Source organism: Balaenoptera ricei, chromosome 1, assembly GCF_028023285.1.
Source record: "Balaenoptera ricei isolate mBalRic1 chromosome 1, mBalRic1.hap2, whole genome shotgun sequence".
In the NCBI taxonomy this organism is placed as follows: Eukaryota; Metazoa; Chordata; class Mammalia; order Artiodactyla; family Balaenopteridae; genus Balaenoptera; species Balaenoptera ricei.
In genome coordinates, this window is record NC_082639.1 from 191,474,449 (window position 1) to 191,498,645 (window position 24,197).

A 24,197-nucleotide genomic window follows, 5' to 3' on the forward strand; every position below is an offset into this window, starting at 1 on the left:
CCAGGTCTTGCACTGACATCACCTGATGTGATGCTCAGAGAGGACCCACATCACCCGTGTAGGATGTCGACTGTCCCCCTGACTCTACCCACGAGGACCTGGCCGCAGCCAGATCAACGCATATTCTGCAGAATAACTGATCTGGATTTTTCAAAAATGTCAATATCCGAAGTCCAAAATAAAGGCAGGGGAGGGGTGTTCTCGATTAAAGGAGACTAAAGGCATGGCAACCAGATGCAATGCCTAAACTTCAGTTACATCCTGGATTTTTTTTTTTAAGCCATGAAGAGCATTAACAGGAAAATTGGGGGAAATGAATATAGACTGTATACTCCATCATAGTATTGTATCAGTGTTAGAGTCTTTAGTGGGATGATTGTATTATGGTTATGTGGAAAATGATGCTTATTTTTAGGAGTTACTAAAATGTAAGTGTCATGATGTCTGCATCTTACTTTCAAATGGTTTAGAAAAGAGAGATTCAGAGACAGCACAGGGAACTCTCCTCAGTACTCTGTAATGACCTATATGGGAAAAGAATCTAAAAAAGAGTGGATATATGTACATGGATAACTGATTCACTTTGCTGTACAGCAGAAACTAACACAACATTGTAAATCAACTATACTCCAATAAAAATTAATTACAAAAAAAAGAAAAGAAAGGTAACGTGACAAAATGTTAACAATTGCTCAGTCTAGATAAAAAGAATACTGACGTTCATTGTATTATTCGTTCAACTTTTCTCTAGATTTGAAATTTTAAACAATAACAAGTGGGGTACAACTTAAGCTAATACAATGTTATATGTTAACTATAGCTCAATAAAACTGGGGGCAGGGGGAGAGATAATGAAGGGTATCAGAAAAATGACCCCAGGGCCATTCTTAAATATCAGAAACAAACTAAAAAGAGAATTTTTGAAAAACATCTGAATGATGGAAGCCTTGTTTGCCAAAGCTTCATGTAATAAAAAGAGAAAATGGGGGCTTCCCTGGTGGCGCAGTGGTTGGGAATCTGCCTGCCAATGCAGGGGACACGGGTTCGAGCCCAGGTCTGGGAAGATCCCACATGCCGCGGAGCAACTAGGCCCGTGAGCCACAGCTACTGAGCCTGCGCGTCTGGAGCCTGTGCTCCGCAACAAGAGAGGCCGCGACAGTGAGAGGCCCGCGCACCGCGATGAAGAGTGGCCCCCGCTTGCCGCAACTAGAGAAAGCCCTCGCACAGAAACGAAGACCCAACACAGCCAAAAATTAATTAATTAATTATTAATTTTTTTTAAAAAAAAGAGAGAAAATGGGTTGAAAGGGTCTGCATATATAGCAGTGGGCTGGCCACAAACTATGGTGGAGACGGAATAGCCTCTAGCCAAGGACGGCCATTTCTAGTCCTTGCCTTGCTATGTGAGACCCGGAACCTTAGTGTTCCAGGCCTTGGTTTTTTCACATTCGTAATGATAGAGTCACGCTAGGTGTGCTCTAAGTTCTGTTCTGTGCACAAAATTACATGGTGTAGGTAAACAAAAGGGAGACTGCTTCTGGCTTGGCCTATACACTATGTAATGCACGCAACGCTAGAAGACATGAAACCATGGCTATATTCTGTTGCGAAATACGAAAAAAAAAGAAAAAAATACCAAGTTGGGGGAGGCATGAAGTCACAGCACATGAGTATCATTTCTTTAGCAGGGAGTTTCACCATGACTTGAAAACAGATGCTGTTTTACTCGATCCTCTTTCCACTTTACCCACGCTGCCCTCTCCCAGCTGCCAAAGCCACCCCGATACCCCCCCCACCCCAAGTACCCTTCCCACCCTCGGCAACAGAAACACAGAGAATATTCACACCGGATGTGCCCAACCAGGCCCGCCAGTCACTTTTCTCAAAAACATCGTAGTTCTGCAAATCATTTTGTTCATATAAACCACTGGTTCTCAACCTTAGCTGAGCCTCAGAATCCCCCTGGGAGCTTCTGGAAATGCAGACACCCCAGAGCCAACGGTGAAGATTCCAACTTACTTGGTCTGGGGCTGTGCTAATGTGTCTGCATGTAAATGTTTAAAGATGTGAAGATACATCTGAAGAGCTGCCACGACGTGAGCCCCAGAACAAACATCCCCACCTGAGTTTCTGTCTGTTTATCCACTTTTTTCTGGCTAAGAATTACCATTTTACAGTTAAGAAATTCTAAAATTGAGGGACATTTCCGTGGTTGCTTTACCACACTTGATCACCTGTACTCTATGTAAACCTGGACGTAAATCTTGTTGTAAGAGGTAGTAGAATTAAATCAGACATATATATTTAATAGAAGGAATACCAGTCATTTACAAAAATCCATCATACAAAATATTCAATTGCCAGGGCTTCCCTGGTGGCGCAGTGGTTGAGAATCTGCCTGCCAATGCAGGGGACACGGGTTCGAGCCCTGGTCTGGGAAGATCCCACATGCCGCGGAGCAACTAGGCCCGTGAGCCACAATTACTGAGCCTGCGCGTCTGGAGCCTGTGCTCCGCAACAAGAGAGGCCGCAATAATGAAAGGCCCGCGCACCGCGATGAAGAGTGGCCCCCACTTGCCGCAACTAGAGAAAGCCCTCGCACAGAAACGAAGACCCAACACAGCCATAAATAAATAAATTAATTAATTAAAATTGTATAACTTTAAAAAAAAAATATTCAATTGCCAACTAATTCAGGAAAAAAAATACTGAAGTATCTGAGAAAAAAATGAATTTCCATGTTTTCCTCTTTCCATTATTACAAGATAAGTTGAGTCAGAGAGCTGTGGGTTGCAGGCAGACGAGCTCTGGGGTCTGAGGGTACCAGGTACCTGTCTATGGTCTGGCAACTGCTTAGGCCCTGGGTACCTTCATTGGAAAAATAGGGATAACAAAACCTATCTTTGGTGATAATCAGAATGACATATACTGACAAGTGTTGGCGATGATGTGAACAAATCAGAATTCTTAGACAGCTGATGGGAATGTAAAACAGTGTGGTCACTTCGGAAAATAGTCTGGCAGTTCCTCAAAAGAAGAGAGTTAACGTATGACCCAGCAATTCCTTTCCTGGGGATCCATCCAAGAGACGTGAAAACACACATCCACACAGAAACTTGGACACAAATGTTCACAGCAGCATTATTTATAATAGCCCTAAAGTAGAAACAACTCAGATGTCCATCTGCTGATGAATGGATAAATAAAATGTGCTATATACGTGCAATGGAATATTATTTGGCCATAAAAAGTATGGGGTACTGATACTTGCTATGACATGGATGAACATTCAAATTGTGTTATGTGAAAGATGTCAGTCACAAAAGACCACATACTGTATGATCCCATTTATATGAAATGTCCAGAATAGGCACGAGTGGTTGCCTCGGGTTGGGTGACTTGTGAAGAAATGGAGACAGGCTGCTGATGGGTGGGTACAGAGTTCCTTGGTGGGGTAATAAATGTGTTCTCAAATAGATTGTGGTGATGGTTGCACAATCCTGTGAATATACTACAAACCACTGAGTTGTACACCTTAAATGGGTGAATTACAATGGATGTGAATTATGTCTCAATAAAATTTATTTTTTAAAATAAACTTATCTTGCGTCATGCTTGTAAACTTTAGATAATTTATGTAAAGTTCCTGGCACAGTACCTGCTAAGTAACTGAAATTCAGTAAATGGTGTTAGTATTAGTGGTTATTAATTATGAAATGCAGGTCCACCAGGAAGTGACACGGAATAAATGTGGATCTTGGATGAGCCAATGTTTGCCAAGCTCACTTGATTGTAGTGTTAATCACTACAGTGTAGTGTTGCTCCGCAACAAGAGAAACCACCGCAATGAGAAGCCTCTGCACCGCAACGAAGAGTAGCCCCCACTGTCCGCAACTAGAGAAAGCGCGCGCGCAGCAACAAATACCCAACGCAGCCAAAAATAAATAAAATAAATAAATAAATTTATAAAAAAAAAAGAACCCATGTTAAAAATCTAGGCTCCAAAGGAAGGAGGGAAGGGAAGGAGGGGGGAAGGGGAGGAGGGAAGGGAAGGAGGGGGGAAGGGGAGGGGGAAGGAGGAGGAGGGGGGAGGGGAGGGAGGGGAGGGGGAGGGGAGGGAGGGAGGGAGGGAGGGAGGAACGGGGGAAGGGATTTAAAAAAAACCGAGGCTCCATTGCATAACCTGCAAAACTTCATCAGTGCGTGTTTCCAGGACCGTCCTCAAGTCTCTCCCTCCCCGACACCGACTGAGCTCCTGGAGGTGGGAGCTTTGCCTGATTCATCTTCGTGTCACACAGGCTGATGTGTCAGCGTTAGTGGGATAGCTGGACACTCGCATGCAAAAATGATAAACACCGTCCACCTGACTCCTTATTTCAGCCACTGTTTTGTAATCCAAATCCAGCTTGCTTATCTGTAAAATCATCAAGTTAGGCAGCTTGAATTGTAACCCCACCAACGAAAAGCAAACAACTTTAGAAAAATGAAGTAATTCTAGTCGGTAGATGTTTTCCTTAGAAATGACAATGAAGCATGAAGATGTGGAGAGGCTTCGTGCATGAGGTATTCTTAAAATGCAAACCAAACCTCTGTAGCTTTTTATGCACCCCAGGCAATAGCCCAATAATACTAGGCTTTGGTCATCTGTTTTAATTAATTCAATTCTACATTGAATTCAGTATTCTTCAAGAACTCCCTTTTCCAAAAGTGCATTTGAGGTACTGATGTTGACACTTTATTAACAGCTCTGCAATAGCTGAGCTCTACATAACACTAACATCAAAGATCCAAAAATAAGATGACCTGGAAAGAGAAAGTCAGTTTTTTCTACGCATGCTTTGACCCTATTTGCAAAATAAATATAATACGTATACATGTGTATGAGTGGCCAATAATTTATCCAAAAATCCAGATTTCTGTTAAGTGCCTAATATCTATCAGATACTGCGGAATTCCATTACCAGTGAGGTAGTTTGTAAAAATGACCACAAATTCTTTTCCCTACATCCATATTCTTGCAGTCATAGCAAGGTCCTTCCCATCAAAAGGCAGAGTCTCTTTCCCCAACCCTTGCATCTCTGTTGGTCCTGTGACTTGTGAAGCAAATGTGATGCAAACAGTGGCTTTAATCCCCTTCACTCCTGGGGGGGCGGGGCGGGTGGTGGTTACTGCACCTGGGGCCCTAACACCACCATGTGAATGAGCGCAAGCTAGCCTGCTGGAGGAGAGACACATGCCTATTGCCAGGCACATCAGCAGGGCCCTCCTGGGTTATCTGGCCACCATCTAACCCACTGCTGGCTCTAGATCAGTCGCCTGCCCAGAAGAAATCAGCTGAGTTGCCCAGACCAGAACAGTCTGACCGCAGAATCACAAGCTAGAGACTTGGTTGTTTGAAGCCACTAAACTGGGGAAGAGGGGGAGAGATTGTGTTCCTAGCAAAAGCTATCTGATTACAATGGGGCAATAGTTTAACAATTCAGAACACTATATTGAAACGAATTCTAACTCATGGACTTAACGCAGTACATTCTTATAACGTCAGAGATGCAAAGTCTCAAGCCCACTTGCTCCGTGTGGCAGACAGAGCAGCTATCCTACTAAGCACACGGAAGCTCGGGGACAACACCGCGTTTCCCAACCATCTGTCAAGTCCACAGGAACACGAAGACTATTGAGTGAGTCAGGCTCCGCCCTCAAAATCCTTACTCGGGGGAAATGGGAAAGCACAATAGGAATCACATGAGGAGAATACAATCTGGTCATCACTGGAGGTGGTGGGCAGCAGAGGGGAAGAGAAGGGACTAAGACCTCCCGGTCCTGACACCCCGGAGTTAGCCGAGAAACTGGGGTGGGAGTTTACATGACAGATTAGCAGAGAGACCTAGCCGGGATCCCATTCTTTACAACTTCAAGTCGTTCCTGGGATTGGAACCCAGGAGACAAACAGAGAAAGCAGCAGGGTGAGCGGAGCTGAGGGACAGAGGGGAGGGGATGGCGTTCAGGGCGCGTGGATACGTCACGCTAAGAAACCTGCATTGCATTCCCAAGGTAAAGGGGAGCCACTGACAGCTTTTAAGGTGGGGAGAGGACAGGACAAGTTCCAGTGAGAACAGCGAGAGGGAAATCAGCCGAAGGCAGGGGGACCACGTGGAGGTGCAGCCCCACTGACAGACCGGGCGGGGGATGCCTTCAAATAGGGGCATCTCCTCGAGGCTGGAGGATGGAGACCAACGCCAAACTTAGGCACAAAGCCGGGTGGGGTGAATCAGGAGGGTGAAGACATCATCAAGGGTGACCTATGGGCTCAGTGATGTCATGGGAGCAGGTTGGAGGTCAGAGTTGTTAGGTGAGTGTGGACAGACTCAGTTTGGTGTCCACGGAAACCCCAAGTGAAATCCGCACTGGTGACGCGATGCCTGCCCTGGAGCTGGGTAGAGAGAGGGAAGCTACAGATGCAGAGCTGGCGAGACGGACCCAGAGACGCCCCCTTGGGAAAGCAGCTTTCGGCTCTGAGTCCGCATCTGTGAAAGGAAGATATAAATCCTTATGCAACAGGGGTGTGGTGAAAATTATGTGTAATATTGTTAAACACAATGCTTGGTGCACGACAGGCGCTCAACACAGGCTGCCTGATCATCAAGGAAAATCAGGAAGAGAATGGATCAGTGCAAAGGCCCAGGAGGGGCGGGGGTTGGGGGGACTCCAGTATTTAAGAAATGGGCTAAGGAGCAGACACAGGACAGCAAGAGGAAAAAAGTAAATAAGCAAAATAAACAGAACAAAATCCAACAGCAGGTAGCCAACCCTCCAAAAAGCTACTGACTCAGGCTTCTACAGAAGTTTATATACATTGACCCAATAATTCCCCCTCTAAGCATCTAGCCTAAGAAATAGTAAATGTTTTAAAAATTAAGAAATATCTGGGTCTTCCCTGGTGGTCCAGTGGTTAAGAATCTGCCTTCCAATGCAGGGGACGTGGGTTCCATCTCTGGTCGGGGAACTAAGATCCCACATGCCGCAGAGCAACTAAGCCCATGTGCTACAACTACTGAGCCCACGCGCCTCCACTAGAGAGAAGCCTGCACGCCACGAAGAAGAGCCCGTGCGCCACAACTAAGACCCAATGCAGCCAAATAATAAAATAAAATGAAAAAATTAAGACAAATCCTTGGATATAATGTTGAGCCTTAAATAAACGTGGAGAACATCGACAGAAGAGTTATCTAAATTGTGGTAAATTCACAGGATTTATTTTCCAACTGGGGTGGCAGCTCAGAGCTGGGAGAGGGATAAGAATGTTCCCAGACTAGAACAAACTACGTCAGCTATTAACAGAGATCAGATCATATTATATGAGAATTTCTGATTTTTGTCAACATCCTTAATTTGTGACAATAAATATGTATTATGCACCTATATACACCCCACACCTCCACCTGAAAAATAAATAAATAAATAAAAGGCATGGTAAAGCAAGTATACTCCAATAGAGATGTTAAGTAAATAAATAAATAAAAGGAATTACAGAATATTTTACGGGGTGGGGGGGGAGGGAAGAAGTACTCACCTCGCTTTCCATTTCACCCACAATATGACCTCTCCCTCCCTTTCTATGGTTGTTTCTGATGATTCCATAATCTTCCTCCAGCCAAACTGGGCATGTCGGCTCCCTGGAGCTTTCCTACTTCCACTGTCCCCCCCCCCCCGACCCCCAGACGCCCCCCTCTGCCTGGAATCGTGCCTCCCAGAGACTAACACCCCACCCCAGCTGGGTATTAGTTGTGGGGGGGGGGGGGGTATTAGTCCTATTTGATAGAGAGGACTGTCTATCCAAACACCACCCAACCCACCAGCCCCACCCAGCCTTTATCTGTAATCGCTGTCTCATCAGTGACTATGGCTTTGTGTTTCCCTGAAGGCATGACTATTTCATTTCAGGCCAAAACTACTCACCCCGAGGTCATTCCTACAGACCAGCTCTGGGGCGTCTAAACAGTCTGAAATCATTGCAAAATCGTGTGCGTGCACATCTGTGCATTTTTCTGGGAAAGAGGACCCACGATTTCACCAGATTCTCAAATCTTCCATGACCCAGAAGAGGGTAAGACACACCGTTTAATTCTCATTTGGTCCTTCCGTCCTACCCACTCCAGGGGAACCTCCAGGATTTACCCGGCGCGGCGTCTCCCTGATGTTTGGAGAAGAGCCTCACCGCGCACAGGCACTGGACTGTGGAATCCTCGGCACACGCTGGCCCTAACCCCGTGGAAAGGGGAAGGTTTTAAGAAGAAAGGGGGAAAAGAAAACCTTAGCTCCTCCAGTTTAAAGATCCTATCACAGCTCAAAGGAGAACAAAAGCGAAAGTGAAATTATTGCATTTTTCTTTCAAATGTGAGCCAAGCCGAGCCTCCAGCAAGGCTGGGACTGGAGAGCAGGCCTCCCAGTCAGCCCCTGACTCACTTCTGTCTTGAGTAACAATCGTCACACGCTCACTGAACCTCATTTCCTATTTGTGCAACACGGAAAACAGCTCTTGCCCCTTATCTACCGAATGAGGAGGGCGTAAGGACAGCAGAAGACACGGAGTGCCTCTGGGACACTCCATCAGGCGGTGTCTTCACTAATCCTCTCATCAGAGAGCCTGTCGTTGCAGAGACAGCTGAGTGCTTGTTTCCATGCCCTGCGGGGCTGCCTTCTTGCAGGTCTAAAATATTTCCAAATGTGCTCAAATTTAGCAATGGTGGTAAGAGAACCCGGGGCCGAAATGCTCTCTGACCACACTCCAGCGCAGCGTTTCTCAATCATCTTAAACCCACGTTCCCATTTGATAAGGATTAGGAACCTCGCTCCCTTTTTACATTTTGTTATGAAAACAAGGGTTTGGGGTTTTCCCCTTTTTAAAGCACACAATTACTCGGCAGCGAGAAGGAATGAACTGGTGATTTACAACAGCCTGGCTGAATCTCAGAGGTGTTACAGCGAGTGCAAGAAGCCAGGCCAGAAAGAGGACGTGGGTTGTGAGTCCATCACATAAAACTCTAGACAAGCAGACAGGCAAGTGGATGAGCAAGTGCTGGGGATGGGAGGCCGGAGGGGCTGCAGGACACTCTGTGGGGGGAGGCGTGATGGAGGCATTCCTTACCTTGACTGTGATGTTTTCACGGTGGATACCTACGTCACATATGACTCACCACATATGTGCGTTGATTGCATGTGAATTACACATCAGTGATGCTGTTCTGAAAAATTTTATTATGCCACTGAATTTCTCCAAGAACAGTGAGCACTGTCCGCCCTACCCCATTAAAAATGGTTCTAAAAGTGAGCTTAGGACTTCCCTGGTGGCTCAATAGTTAAGAATCCACCTGCTAATGCAGGGGACACGGGTTCGAGCCCTGCTCCGGGAAGATCCCACATGCCGCGGAGCAACTAGGCCCATGAGCCACAACTACTGAGCCCGCGTGCCACAACTACTGAAGCCCACGCGCCTAGATCCTGTGCTCCGCAACAAGAGACACCACCTCAATGAGAAGCCCGTGCACCGCAACAAAGACCCAAAGCAGTCAAAAATAAATAAATAAATTAATTAATTATTTTTAAAAAGTGAGCTTACCGACCCCCTCGGCTGTCTCTGAGTCATCCCGTAGCCTCCGGGACTCAGCACAGTACTCAGCACTTAGCCCCAGTACTCCTCGCTTCCCCAGAGGCCCCGCACCCGATCTGCTCCCTCCCTGGAAACGACCTCCTGCGTCTCCCTCTCCTCTTCACTCCTCCTTCCAGGTGAAGCTCAGAGCTCTCCAGAAGGGGCCCCTGAGGCTGAGCACAGCCCCTCCTCGGGTCCCCGTGGCTCCTGGGTATTTTTCTCACCGCCACTCACCACTTCTTACGACTTTATCTGTTCAGGCTTCTGGTCCCCCCACCCGCCGCCCCAAACTGTACACCTAAAGGGGTTCTTAACCTTTTCTGTGCCCTGGTTTCCTTTGGCAGCCTTGTGAAACCTCCTCAGAATCAAGTAAAGGGAGTTCCCTGGCGGTCGAGTGGTTAGGATTCCTCACCCTCACTGCCAAGGGCCTGGGTTCAATCCCTGGTCGGGGAACTGACATCTCACAAGCCGCACGGTTCGGCCAAAAAAAAGGGAAAAAAAAGATTCAGGTAAAATACACAGGCATATGCAGAAAGTTGATTACGAAAAAGTTATCAAAACATTAAAATACATATTTGATGTAATACATAACATATGTGCCTTTTTATTCAATGCCAAGGTCTAGTGGTAGGTCAAATAACTACCATTATTTCAAAGTAGTGATACGTATGCACAATATTTCAAGAGAACTGCAAACAGTTCTAATGCGATATGAAAATACGTGTGATTTCCTGGTGACAGTCACAGGGACAGCTGATACTACTGTGGTTTTCCATCACCATTCATCTCTGAAGGAAATACTACATCGCAGCTGGAGTTTGCTGAACATGTAATCTTTTCTCCATCCAAGTTCACAAAGCCCCTGAATTCCAACCAAGGACAAGGATCCATGGCCGCCTGGATAAGAACTGCTGTTTAGAGAGGCCGTGTACAAATTTATCTTTGTGTTCTCAAGGCTCTTAACACACAGAGGGAACTTAATATCCAGCTACAAAACACTGTAACAATAACAGTGATGATACTAAGTATAAATTCAAAAACAAAGATAAGGGACTTCCCTGGTGGTCCAGTGGTTAAGAATCCGCCTTCCAAATGCAGGGGACGCAGGTTCGATCCCTGGTAGGGAAACTAAGCTGGCGAGCCCTAGAGCCCACACGTCACAACTGGAGAGAAGCCCACGCGCTGCAACTAAATATCCCACGTGCCTCAACTAAGACCCGATGCAAACAAATAAATAAATAATTTTTTTTTTTTAAAAAACCAAAGATAAATAATTTCCCCTGCTAATAATTGTTACCATTACTACTAGGATGCTTACACCCAAGTAGAGCCTGGAAGACTGTTCACTGACTGCCAAGGGGCTTCAAATGCATCTACCTGGAACCACAGTCTTCTATTCTCCAAGCGTTAACACAAAACCGTGGAAAGAGAATAGAGGAGATTCAGGGGATATACGGGGAGGACGTCAGTTCCCTTGCCATGACCTTGCCATGTGCAATGTGACCTTCAAATGGGCCGTGCGGCTCCAGATACGTGAGTGACAAGAGATTCCCTTTGCTCGGTCTCTTTCCTCGCCTTGCCGCGGATGCTAAAGCGAGATGCTTCATCCCGACCGCGCCCCTCTCTTCCTGTTACTAAACAAACACCTCCTCTCTTCTCTCTTGTTGGGGCAGTTATTGTTGAGAGCATTTGCTAAGAGCGTAAAGATGCTGAAAGGGGGTCAAGAGAACTGCAGGGACGAAACAGCGCCGCGGCGGGCCCTGTGTGTCTTCACGGGACGCCTAGTCTCGGCCTGCACGCTGGTCCATGATTCATGTGCCCAGAGGGTTGGGGGATGGGGCGCGGGCTTGGACGAGGGCAGCTCCCATGCCTCCACGCTTGGACCCTTGCCTTGAGCAGCGGAGGAGGCTCGGCTTCTAACTTCCAGCGTCATTCCAATGAGCCAAGTGAGTGCAAGTGTTTACCTGAGCGCTCCTGTTCCCTCCAACCCGAGATACTGAGGAACCGCTCTTACCCGCAATCAAATTCAAGACGGCGGAGCAAGCGTATCACTCCCCCCACCCCATCCGCATCGTGTCGTAGCGTAAACACCCGCCCACTGAACGTGGGCCGTGTGGAGATGGGCCGTTTGGGGAGCGGGGTGTCTGAAGTAGCGGAGAACAGGCAGATTCCCACGGGGCTCCCTTAGAACCATGGCGCCCCAGCTGCTGGGAGCTCTGCGGTCACGGGAGGCGTCCTCCCCATCTGGCTGATCTGCAGGACGCCCTGCACCGTGCGGGGATGGACGTCTCTCCTCCACTTCACTCTCTCTCACCAGCCTCTCACCTCCCATCCGCAAACATGCTCAAATTGATTGCATCCTTAGAGTGGCAGCAACTACCTGTACACCACTTCTCCCCAGAGTTACCAAATTTCTGCCCCGTTATCTGTTCCAACTTCTGAAGAGCGAGGTCCGAGGTCAATGTCTTCACTTCCTCCATCTTGCTACCTCCTCTGACCTCCCTAAACTCTGCTTCCAGCCACCAGCTCTGCACTGGACTGCAGCTAATTTATTAAAACGGATGGTGCCAGGTCGATGACCTCATCATTGCCGACTGGTCCCCGAGGATGGCTTTGCATCTTTGGCCGGAATAATCCCAGGTGATGTCTGACACCCCCTCCACCTGGAGTTTACTGAACATGTAATCTGGAACCTGGAAACTGCCCCGCCCACCCCACTCTCCTCCCCCCTCTTAGTTTCTCCTGCATGCATCGTTTGTGGGATCTTACCTCCCCAACCAGGGATTGAACCCCGGCTCCAGTAGTGAAAGCACCGAGTCCTAACAGCTGGACCACCAGGGAATTCCCAAGGCTGGTGTTTCTAATTCTCCTTCTTCAGTCTTTGGTCTCACTCAATCTAGCCATTGTCTTTAGGAGATCTAATCCATTGGGCTTCAAGCTCTTTTGCTCCTGAATCCCCTAAAATACAAACTGCACGCCCCTAGGCAATGTCTACTTTTGGCATCACATGGTTTTAACCCAAGTTTAAATGGCTGCAAAGCATCTTGTTAACTGGGTTTTGCACATGCACAAATCTTTTTAGTAAAGCCAGAAATGGCACATCATTCTTTCTTTCTGTTTTAACTTCCATTTCCACTCCACTTACCGCACAGATTTTTTTTAACAGTTTTATTGACAGATAAGTCACATATCATACAATTATCCATTTGAAGTGTACAATTTCATGGTTGTTAGCATAATCACAGAGCTGTGCATCTATCACCACAATCACTTTTAAAACACTTTCATTACCCCCAAAGAAATCCTGTCCCCACTGGCAGTCACTCCCCATCCCCCACTCCCTGCCACAGTCCTGAGCAGCCACTAATCTATTGTCTGTCTATAGGTTTGCTTACTCTGGACATTTCATACACATGCGATTATACAATATGTGGTCTTTTGTGACTGGCTTCTTTCATGTAGCGTAATGTTTCCAAGACTCATCCTTGTTGTAGCATGATCCATGCTTATTCCTTTTTATTTTCCAATAATATCCCACTAGACAGATAGACCACATTTTGTTTAGTCATTCATCAGTTGGTGGACATTTGGCTTGTTTCTGTGTTTTGGCTATTATGAATAATGCTGCTATAGACATTCGTCTACAGGGTTTTGTGTTACTCACAGATTTTAAACCAAATTTATTTTCATGCTTCAACATCTTTTATCGATAACCTTTTCATGTATCTCATCCACAAACTGTGTACACAATTCAAAATTAAAATTTACGAGCGCCACAACTACTGAGCCCACGTGCCACAACTACTGAAGCCCGCGTGAGTGCCTAGAGCCCGTGCTCCGCAACAAGAGGAGCCACCGCAATGAGAAGCCCGCGCACCACAACAAAGAGTAGCCCCCGCTCGCCGCAACTAAAGAAAGCCCACGCACAGCAACGAAGACCCAACGCAGCCATAAATAAATAAATAAATTTTTTAAAAATAAATAAATAAAAAGTTTCTGTGACCATAATTCATTAAGTACACACAAAAAATTCCTCTGGATTGAGCAGCAGTAAATTCCAATTAATCAAAGCATCATAAGTATATTGCAAACTTTGACAATTATTAAACATAAAAGGTAAAATCTTATTGGAAATACATCCCTTAATGAGAGGAACTGGGTTTATTTTCCAATGATTAGCTCATGGGTCTGTGGATGCCTCATTATTACAATGAAACATTTTGGCATAACCTGGCATCACTGCTTTTCTTTTTATAGACACAATCCCTGAGAAACTCTTTTCAAATAAGTAAGTGAAGCAGGAATTCCCTGGTGGTCCAGTGGTTAGGACGCTGCACTTTCACTGCCGGTGCTCCGGTTCAGTCCCTGGTTGGGAAACTAAGATCCCGCAGGCCGCATGGTGCAGCCAAAATAATAATAATAATAATAAGTGAAAAAATGAAGTATTCTACTCAGAGCAGTGTTAGTCATATCTTTGAAATCTGGGCAAGTCACAGCCCCAGAATCACTTTGTCATCTCTACTCAAAAATCACATTTAGGGAATTCCCTGGTGGTCCAGTAGTAAGACTCTGTGCTTCCACTGCAGGGGCCACGGGTTCGATCCCTGGTCAGGGAAATAAGATCCCACAGGCTGCACGGTGCAGCCAAAAACAATTACATTTCAATCCCCCCAACGTGGTAAAAGCAAGCAGCCCAAACCACCTGACTTGCAAGGAAGTGTCTCCCGGTCCTCATGCATCAACCCTTTGTCTGGAGCCCAGGGGTTTGTTACACACGCCCCAGAACACGTCAGGCAAAGAGATGTGCCCTTTTCCTGTAAAGTGGGAGACGGACTTGTTCTCAGGGGATCCGTTTCAGAAAAGGGTATATACGTGGTTGATGAACATCTGAAATTGCTTCCCTCGCCCGGACCGCTGACCCCTTTCCTTCACCGACTGCTGCACGGCTCCGTCAGCCCTCAGGCCCCTCAAGAGCTGCGCTGACCTGCCCCAAATCTATCTCCCTCCCCAGGTCCCAAGCACCCTCATTCTCTCTCCCACGCTGCTGCCGCCAGATCAATATGCACCAAAGCAAATCCCATCAAGCCACCGCCCTACTCGACACCCTTTCCTCTGCCTGTAAAGCACCTCCTCTGGGGGACAGAGTGAAGCTAGGTGTCTCCAGGCAAAGGACGCAAGCCTCAGCTTCTGACCCTCTGACCCCTGGCTGAGAAGGGCCAGACCCAGGAGAAGACAGGCTAGTGGTTAAAAGGAGGGACCCTGGAATAGGACCACCTGGGCAGTTACCGGCAGTTACTGGAAGATAACCTTGAGTGACATCTCTGACCCCTCTGAGCCAGTTCCCTCAAGTACAGAAGATAAGGACACTCCCTTTCTTACAGGGCAAGTATAAAGATTAAGCGATTAAAGGTATGTCATGTGCTTAGCAAAGTGCCCTGCACATGGCAAATGAGAGCAAGGTCTCCGTACACCCAGCCGCCATCACCTTGAAATAAAACAACCAAAGTCTTACGTTGAGCGCCCACATCCACTGCAAGTGGGGGACGCCCGTCCTCCAGCCTCACGTCCAGCCTCCCCCCTCATCTTCCCCGCGAGCTCCCTGGGAGCCCCATCTCCAGTCTCCTCTGCTGACCCCACTCTTCTTCCAGGACTCTCAGGGTTGGCATGCCCCAAAGCCCAGCCCTTTGACCCCTTCTCTTCTCCATCCACACACACCCCCTTAGCGGTCTCTGTAAGTCTCCAGGCTTTGAACATTTATATGTTGACAATTTCCAAATGTGTGTCACCAGACAGACCCTTCCCTTCCCACCTGGATACCCAGGGGACATCTCAACGTGGACAAAGACGAAGTCTTGGTCTCCCCCCAGACCTGCTCCATCTACATCTCCTTCCCCATTCCGCGTGTTGGCAAACTCCATCCCCATAGATGCTCATGCCTAAAACATCCCATGTCTAGCCCCTGAGGAATCCCGCTGGGTCTGCCTTCAAAACATACCCGGGACCTGATCACTTCTCACCCCCTCTGCTGTCACGAACCCCAGTCAGATCCCTCCCCGTCTCCTGTCTGGATTACTGCCCCGGCTCCTAACGGGCCTCCCTGCTTCAGGCTTGATTCTCAACACAGCCATCAGAATGATTTTTTTTTTTTTTTAATTTACTTATTGGCTGTGTTGGGTCTTCGTTTCTGTGCGAGGGCTTCCTGTAGTTGCGGCGAGCAGGGGCCACCCCTCATCGCGGTGCGCGGGCCTCTCACTATCGCGGCCTCTCTTGTTGCGGAGCACAGGCTCCAGACGCGCAGGCTCAGTAGTTGTGGCTCACGGGCCCAGTTGGTCCGCAGCATGTGGGATCTTCCCAGACCAGGGCTCGAACCCGTGTGCCCTGCATTGGCAGGCAGATTCTCAACCACTGCACCACCAAGGGAAGCCCAGAATGATCTTTGTAAAACTTCATCACCTCCCCGGCTCAAAGCCCAGCAGAGACTCCGTATCTCTCGTCGTAAAAGTCCTGGAGAACATGCTGGGTAGTCTGACCCGCTGGCCTCTCTGACCTCACCCTCTACTACTTTCCCACTCACTCACTCTGTTCCAGCCGCACTGAGTCCCTCGTCCCTCTTCTTAAATCTTGCCAGTAGGCAATTTCCTGTTTTGCCTCAGCTGTTTCCTCTGCCTGGAAACCTCTCCCACCGAGACCCCCGCACGGGTAACTCACTCCACGACTTCAGATCTTTGCTCACATCTCATCTCCGCAAGGAGCTCCGCCCTGAGCTGACCACGGACTCGGATACAGGCACCTGACTCAGAGCATCCCTCCCCTCCAAGGGTCTCCCGGGACGCCCTGTCTCAGGGCTGGTCATACCTGGGCCTCTGAGGATGTGAGAGGACAACATCCACCTCGCTGCGTGTCTCCTCCAGCCCACGCTAGGACCTGTGAAGAAACCATCCAAATTTCTCAGGCATCAAATCAACGGTCCCAGCTCACCGGGCTCCTAACCACTGAGACTCAGAGCCGTGTCTGCCTGACGCGCCCGTCTGCACCGGGTCAGGCCCGGCTGACCGCTGGCGCTCCACGTCCTTGCCCTGCCTGCGGCGATATCTGCCCGCCTCCGGTTCCAGACAGAGTCAAATGAAAGGCAGGTAGCCTAGGGTTTTTGTTTGTTTGTTCTCTTAATGCCAAGTCGTTGTATTATGGCCGTCAATCTAAGCTGGGAAAAAAACACAGCAGATTTTCAATACAGTTCACGTCTTCAGCTCTGTGAATTACACACTAGCTCTGAGTAGAAAGCGCACTAAGTTCGAATCTTTCTCTGAGCCCCTCCAGCCTCCTGGGTGGTTATTTGCAGCTCTTCTGCCGTTTCCCCCTAAATTGCTCACTGAGAGAAAGCAAGGATTCCAACCCACTGATGCCGTTCTTCCCATATTTAACATTACTGGCCGGTGAGTAGTCATGTGTACGAGCTAGAGGCGCTCTCCACAGGGACATCAGGGCTTAGGGTCCTGCCTGGGTGCAAACTCTCACTTTACCACGGCGAGGAGTCCTGTGGGTATGATTTAGCCTCTGAGTTTTCATACACTCGGCTTGAAGGTATTAAAAGTACAAGCTGCTCAGGACTTCCCTGGTGGTCCAATGGTTAAGACTCCACGCTCCCAATGCAGGGGGCAAGGGTTCAATCCCTGGTTGGGGAACTAAGATCCCGCATGCCACACGGTGCGGCCAAAAAAAAAAAAAAAAAAACAGGAAAAAAATGTACAAGTTGCACCTCGTAGGTGACTGAGGCCGGGATGGAGAAGGCAGTGGAGGCACCTGGCACCGTGGCTGGCGTAGGAAGCGGACACACAGGGCAGCGCCTGTGTCACTTCACAGATGGGTTCAGGGACACTGGTCACCAGGGCTCAGCCATGCAGAGACCAGCGGCCGCTCCCCACTCGTGACGCAAACACGCTGGACGATGACCACGTAAACTGGCCCCATAGTAAATTTCCACCTTGTGAAATGACTTTAGGATGTTGGTTAATACCGGTGAACAGTCATTTCTGACTTCCTGGAATGTTTGCACTCTCTTTAGTCCCAGATACTAACTTTAAAGGAACCACCTTTATAGTGTAAAAATAAAATAGCAGTTACAAATGACAAATTATTCCGACTTTTATCTCCATCTGTAGTCCACATTCCCATCAGGAGTTCTATAAACTTTCTTTCTGATTCGAAGGAAACGGTAGCTTCCTGCCACTTCCTCTGTTGATATAGTTGTAGTCATACCTGCTCACGGTCTATCCAACTACGTGATCAAAATAGGAAAACAGACTTCCGAAAAGCTCAACTACAATTAGACATCAGCTATCGATATCTGGTTCACTACTATATTTTGTTTGTTTGTTATTACTTATTTAAAACTGATTCAAGAAGCTTAATTACGCAAAACTTCAGAATAATGGCCAAGACTAACTTTCTCCTGTTTTCTAAACCACACAAGACAACTGCTATACCATTTATATTCGTTTTCCCTTTCTAAGAACGGGAAGAAATATTTAAAGAATTTCACCAACACATTACCAATCAGAAAGAGCACTTACCAGGCTATTAGAAATCTCCAAAAACAAGTTTTAAAGTTAATACTAAGTTACTCTGTATCGACGCATTAGCCCTTTCCAGTTTTCTTACTGGCATTTAAATTAGCCACATACCAGCTCACAGTTTGACTTGTCTGCAGTACTTTTCCTGGGTGCAAAACATTTTGACTCAGCAAAGACCAGGTGACTCAGCACATTCAAACTGCAGACCTCAGGTTTACAGGGTGGATCCCTTCCTGTCCTCTTGCAAATACTGCTGAGAAGATATCAGGATGGGATTTTTTGTTTTTTAATTTAAGGTTTGAAATGTCAAAGAATTGAAACATACGCTTCTCTGGCAAAAAAAATAGAATAAAATAAAATAAATATAGAATGGAGAAAAGAGAAATAAGGTTTTCATAAAAAACAATTCTAATCTGATTGCTAAAAAGATTGTTGGACTTAACTGCATTAGCATTTAAATTGCCCCAGTAGGACACGGGGGAAATAGCCCCCTGGTGCTAAAAATGTTGGGAAGACGGTGAGGTTTGCACCTTTCCTTCTCCTATTGTTAAAGTGGAGCCAGTTTTTTCCACCAGCAGGATAAACAGTAAAGATAAAACAGGCCTGGAGAGATGGAATCTTGTTTACGAAAAGGCAAATAAACTAGTTTTTTTTTTTTTTAATTACACAGACTATAAAGCTGAGAATATTGAGCCCTAGGCTTTTCTAGTGGCATATGTGCTAGTGGTTCCCAAACCTTGCAGATTATCAAAACCACAAAGGAGGTTTTTATAAATATAGATTTACGGTCCCCTTCCTGCTCCCTGTTCTGATTCAGTAGGTGTGGGGTAGGGCCCAGGAATCTCTAAAACACTCGCCCAAGTGACCCCTATGCCCGGCTGGGTCTGCGATCAAACAGAGCTGATAAAACACAAAAGTGCAGCAAAACAAGCGGTGGATCACACTCGCCACCGCCAGCCCAACTGCTAATTGTATGGTGAACAGTCAAAGAGTACTTTAAGATGTAGTTGAATGCATCTTCTTAGGTGAAAGCTGTTATAACTATGAGTGACATTCTTAACTGTCTTAACTTTTAAAATTCCCAATGAAATTCTAACTTTGAAAAGTTATTTTAGGACATGACCTTGTCTCCCAGTTCCTGTTTAGAGTGATGAGCTAACATATCTTTGTCTGAAACAAAGACTCCTTAGCCAGGCCCCGTGCTGGCTTATTTCCTTCCATTAGCTCCTATAATCTTCTCAGCCACCCCTGGAGGTGGTTACAATTATACCCATTTTACAGATGAGGAAGTGGAGGCTAAGAGAAGCAAACTGTTCTAGTGATAAAGCCAAGATTTCAACCAAGGGCTTCTACTGGTCTGTTGGTTGGTTGGTTGTTTGGAGGAATTTACACCTGAGATTTGGATCCATTCAAATCTTAGGCTCTCTGGTCTGGTGTCATCCTTATACATTCGGCAAACACTGGTGGCGATGGGCATCGGGCCAGCCTCGGCAGACCCGGAGAAGGCCGACAACTCCCTGCCTGGGAAGGGCCTTCCCAGCCCCTTCACGGGGCGGAGAGGGGCAGAAAGGAACGGTCTCCTGTGGTTCTCCTGGGCCTGGTCCAACCTTCTGTCTCCGGCGGCTGTGGGAACTGCCCTTCTGATTGAGAAGCGGGTTCCCCCAGCTGACGGGCCCCCGACGCCTTGGTGGGACGGGCTGCTGGGAGCCCTCTTTGAAAGGCTTCGCAGAGGATGTGGCTTGTGAGCTGAATGTTGAAGGATGAAAAGATGTCAGTAGGCAAAGGGGAGGGAGGGTGCCCTAGGCCCCGAGTGGCCTGTGCTGCGCCCGCCTTTTCACCTGCTCTAGCAGGAGACCTGGGGGCAGAGGTGCAGCCGGCAGGAGAGGGGACAGAAGGAAAAGACCGAGGAGGGGCTTCACGCGACGTGCGGAGTTCGGACTAAAAGATGCAAAGGGAACCAACCATGGTTTCTAAGAGCGGAGTCATAGGACTGAAGTTGTATTTCAGAAAGATACGCAAGACTTGTCACAGGGTGGAGAAGGGGCCGTGTGAGAGGCACAGGGTCTGAGACATCAGGTGGAAGTCTGTTGCAACTACTGGGGCCAGATCAGCCCAAACTGGGGCTGTGACCCTGAGGCTGGAGAAAAATGTCTGAGGTCAGGGCGCGAGCTCAGGAGTCAGGCGGCCGGCCAAAAGCTGGCTCCCGACCTCCAGCCTGCATCCCGGGCATAGCCTGCGTGGCTGATGGGCTGAGGGTGGGTGACGGAGGAGGGCAGAGTCCAGGTTTTCTCCCAGGCTTCTCCACGGGTGGGTGAAGACCCACGTGGTCAACCAGGCTGGGGATGGCGGGGCGGGGGCTTGGTTTAGAACAGGCTGAGCTGGGGAGGCCGACAGGATTTTGCTTTATTAATGGTTAGTTGGAAAGACAGGGGGAAAGAGGGGTCAGGGCTAGAAGACGAGGTTCACGAGTCATTCAGGATCATATCTGGAGCTTTGGGAATGGAGTTTCAGGGACCAGGAATTCCTAGGGCCTATGGATGGGAAACCAACACAGCAGACAGAGAGCCACTCAACAAACACGCGCTGAGGGCCAGCTGCATGCCAGGTGCTGCCCTCGAGCCCAGGGCCCGAAGGAGCAGACAAGCCCCAGGTGCAGGGATGGAGGGACCTCCAAGCGGCAGGAAGGTGGGGTGCAGGCGGAGGGCAGGGGTGTCCGGTGCCCCGGGGAGGCTCCTGCACCAGGAGAGGCCTGGATGTGTGAGCTGAGACCTGAGATGCACAAACATCGCCTGAGAGCTCCCCAGATTCAAGGCTCCTTCTAGGCCTTTTGTGTATTATCCCCTTTAATCCTTACAAGAACCCAAGGACGTCGATACTGTTATTATCCCCACCTTAAAAATAAGGAAACTCGGGACTTCCCTGGTGGCGCAGTGGTTACGAATCCACCTGCCAATGCAGGGGACACGGGTTCGAGCCCTGGTCTGGGAAGATCCTACATGCTGCGGAGCGACTAAGCCCGCGAGCCACAACTACTGAGCCCGTGTGCCACAACTACTGAAGCCCGCGCGCCTAGAGCCTGTGCTCTGCAACAAGAGAAGACACCGCAACGAAGAGTAGCCCCCCGCTTGCTGCAACTAAAGAAAGCCCGCACGCAGCGACAAAGACCCAGCGCAGCCAAAAATTAATTAATTAATTAATTAATTTTAAAAAATAAAATAAAATAAGGAAACCCAACCACAGACGTGATGAGTAACCTGCCCACACTGCTAGTGAGCTGGTACGGAAGACCTTGACCCAGGCAGTCGAGCTCCAGACAGAGCCCGTGCTCTCACCTCCCGCACAAATTGCCTCTCACTGTCTGACAAACGGTCAGAGAAAAGGAGAGTTAAAGAAGGAAGAAGCGGGGCTTCCCTGGTGGCGCAGTGGTTGAGAATCTGCCTGCCAAGGCAGGGAACACGGGTTCGAGCCCTGGTCTGGGAAGATCCCACATGCCGCGGAGCAACTGGGCCCGTGAGCCACAATTACTGAGGCTGCGCGTCTGGAGCCTGTGCTCCACAACAAGAGAGGCCGCGATGGTGAGAGGCCCGCGCACCGCGATGAAGAGTGGCCCCCGCTCGCCGCAACTAGAGAAAGCCCTCGCACAGAAACGAAGACCCAACACAGCCATAAATAAATAAAAATTAAAAAAAAAAAAATTAAAAAATTAAAATAAAAAAATAAAAAAAAGAAGGAAGAAGCGATCAGCAGTGTATCTTAGTGGTCAAGACCACAAAGGCTGTGTCTAGAAATAGTAGTAGTTGGTGTTTGCTATGTTATTATTTAAAGCATGGCAGCTTCACAGAGCCATTTGGGTCAGAAGCCCCAAATTTAAAGGCAGGCTTAATTGTTCACTAATTCTGTAACCTGGGGACAAGTAACGACCTCTGTGAAGCTCAGTTTTTTCATCTGTAAGAGAAATCTAACACACAACTCAAAGATACTCCTGAAGATAAAGGGACTTAACTCATAGGAAAATGTATTTCATTCTCTCTACACAACGTTATCTTCATAGCTGGTGATGCTGGAGAAAGGTCCCCACTGCAGTTAACACACCATCACTTCTTCATAACAGGCTAAAGCTCAGAGTGGGCACAGCATCGAAAACAAGATTGTTGATTACTATTAAGTATTAATCACTAATTGTTATTCTGAGGAAAACCCTCGGTGGGGTGGAAAAAGTCCCGTTGAGACCTACAACTGGTCTTACCAATTATTAAGGAAAATTAAATTTCTTTGATTTATCACTTTATTTGAAAGTCAGCTTGGACCCACCAAAGGAAAGTTGGTTTCACCGAAACTCAGTTCATTCCAAAGTGACTCCAGGGACTGCCCTGGTGGTCCAGTGGTTAAGACTCTGCACTTCCACTGCAGGGGGCGCAGGTTCCATCCTGGTCAGGGAACAAAAATCCCACATGCCGCATGAGGCGGCCAAAAAAGAAAAGAAAAGAAAAGAAAAAACACAAAGTGACTCCATCAGAAAATCAGAAAGGACAGGCTTCCTCTGTATTGTACCTTTTCCCCCTCTACCTACTCATTCTAGGTAGACACAAAACAGCAAAATGAAAGCAAATTAGCTCTTGGGAAGAACGGACACCAAGATCCCAAGGCACTTTGCAAAGTGCCATGTGAGGCACCATCCTGGGCTGTGGACATCCAGAAAGATCCTCTGGGCCAGCACACTCAGGGATGGCTACGCAGAGGGTTGGATCACCGCTTGAAAGGGCGCTGCCTCTCCCGGCAGCTGCCACCCTCCTAGCCCGCCCAGCCACTCAGCCCTGAGCGCAGCCCTGGGCTTCCTTGCACCTGGGCCAGCTCCGCAGCGACTCGGCCGGTGAGTGAGGCTCACGCCACATCTCAGGAGGAAGATCATCTCCCTGAGTACCTGACCTTCTAAGGCTCCCACCTGGGTGGATATGGCCGCGACCCCCGACACCACGCCCCCAACACACACACCATACAAAATCTCACTGACCTTCTCCTACTTTACTTTCTTCACGCACTTAAAACTATGAAGAGTTATCTCGTTCGTATTTTTACTGGTTTCTTTTCTGCCCCTCCCCACCCTCTGCTCCATCACAGCCTAAATATTGTCTTTCTTGTTCGCCCTTATACCCCCAGCACCTGGCAGGAAGCAACGAACTCAATAAATATTTATTGAATCAATAAAGAAACGCAGAAGAGCATGATCAAGTTGCAGAGGTAGAAAAGGAAAAGCTGAGTCTGGGAACGTGGTGAGTGGCTCGCCCTGGAGCAGCTGCCCAGGGACCTGGCTGCCCTTGGACCTGGAAGGAGCGCAGGGCCCCCGACAGAGTTTGACCAGGAGCACCCTGGAATAGAGTGGATGGAAGTGAAGCTAGAAAACCCAAGAGAAAACCACGTCCCCCCTAAAATCAGCAACAATTAAGAAGTCTGCCGGGGATGTCACGTACAGCACAGCATTGACAATACTGTCCTGTATGTTTGAAAGTTGCTAAGAGATTAGATCTTGAAAGTTCTCATTACAAGAAAAAGACTTTTTTTTAATAAATAAAAATAATTCGACCAGCATTGGAGAACATTGGGGAAAGAGTTGAACATCAGTTTGGTACTATATCTTAAAAGTGAAATTGGGCATATTCACAAGGTAGCAATTCTAGATGTAGACATCAAGCCTAAGGAAACTATTCCTTATATCTGACTTAGGGAAAAGTAATACAAGCATTATTATTATTACTTTTTTTTTTTTTTTTTTTTTTTTGGCAGTGCCACGCGGCATGCAGGATCTTAGTTCCCCGACCGGGAATCGAACCTGTGCCCCTTGCATTGGAAACTCGGGGTCCTAACCACTGGACCACCAGCGAAGTCCCAACCATCATTTATATTAGTGAAAAAATGTTAACAATCTGCATATCCACTAATGAAATAATTAATAAAATATGATAGTATGCATATCACGAAATACC

The 24,197-nt window shown here is 47.7% G+C and overlaps 1 long non-coding RNA gene across 1 annotated transcript in view; it reads right to left on the reverse strand.

The window, feature by feature from the left end:
* Positions 1-18,288, reverse strand: part of LOC132354313 (uncharacterized) — a 35,332-nt gene extending 17,044 nt beyond the window's left edge. The window contains exons 1-2 of the long non-coding RNA XR_009499232.1: positions 18,217-18,288; positions 16,502-16,570 (exon numbers count right to left, since the gene is read on the reverse strand). This is a non-coding gene — a long non-coding RNA (uncharacterized LOC132354313). The remainder of the gene's footprint in view (positions 1-16,501; positions 16,571-18,216) is intronic.
* Between the last annotated feature and the right edge of the window lie 5,909 nt (positions 18,289-24,197).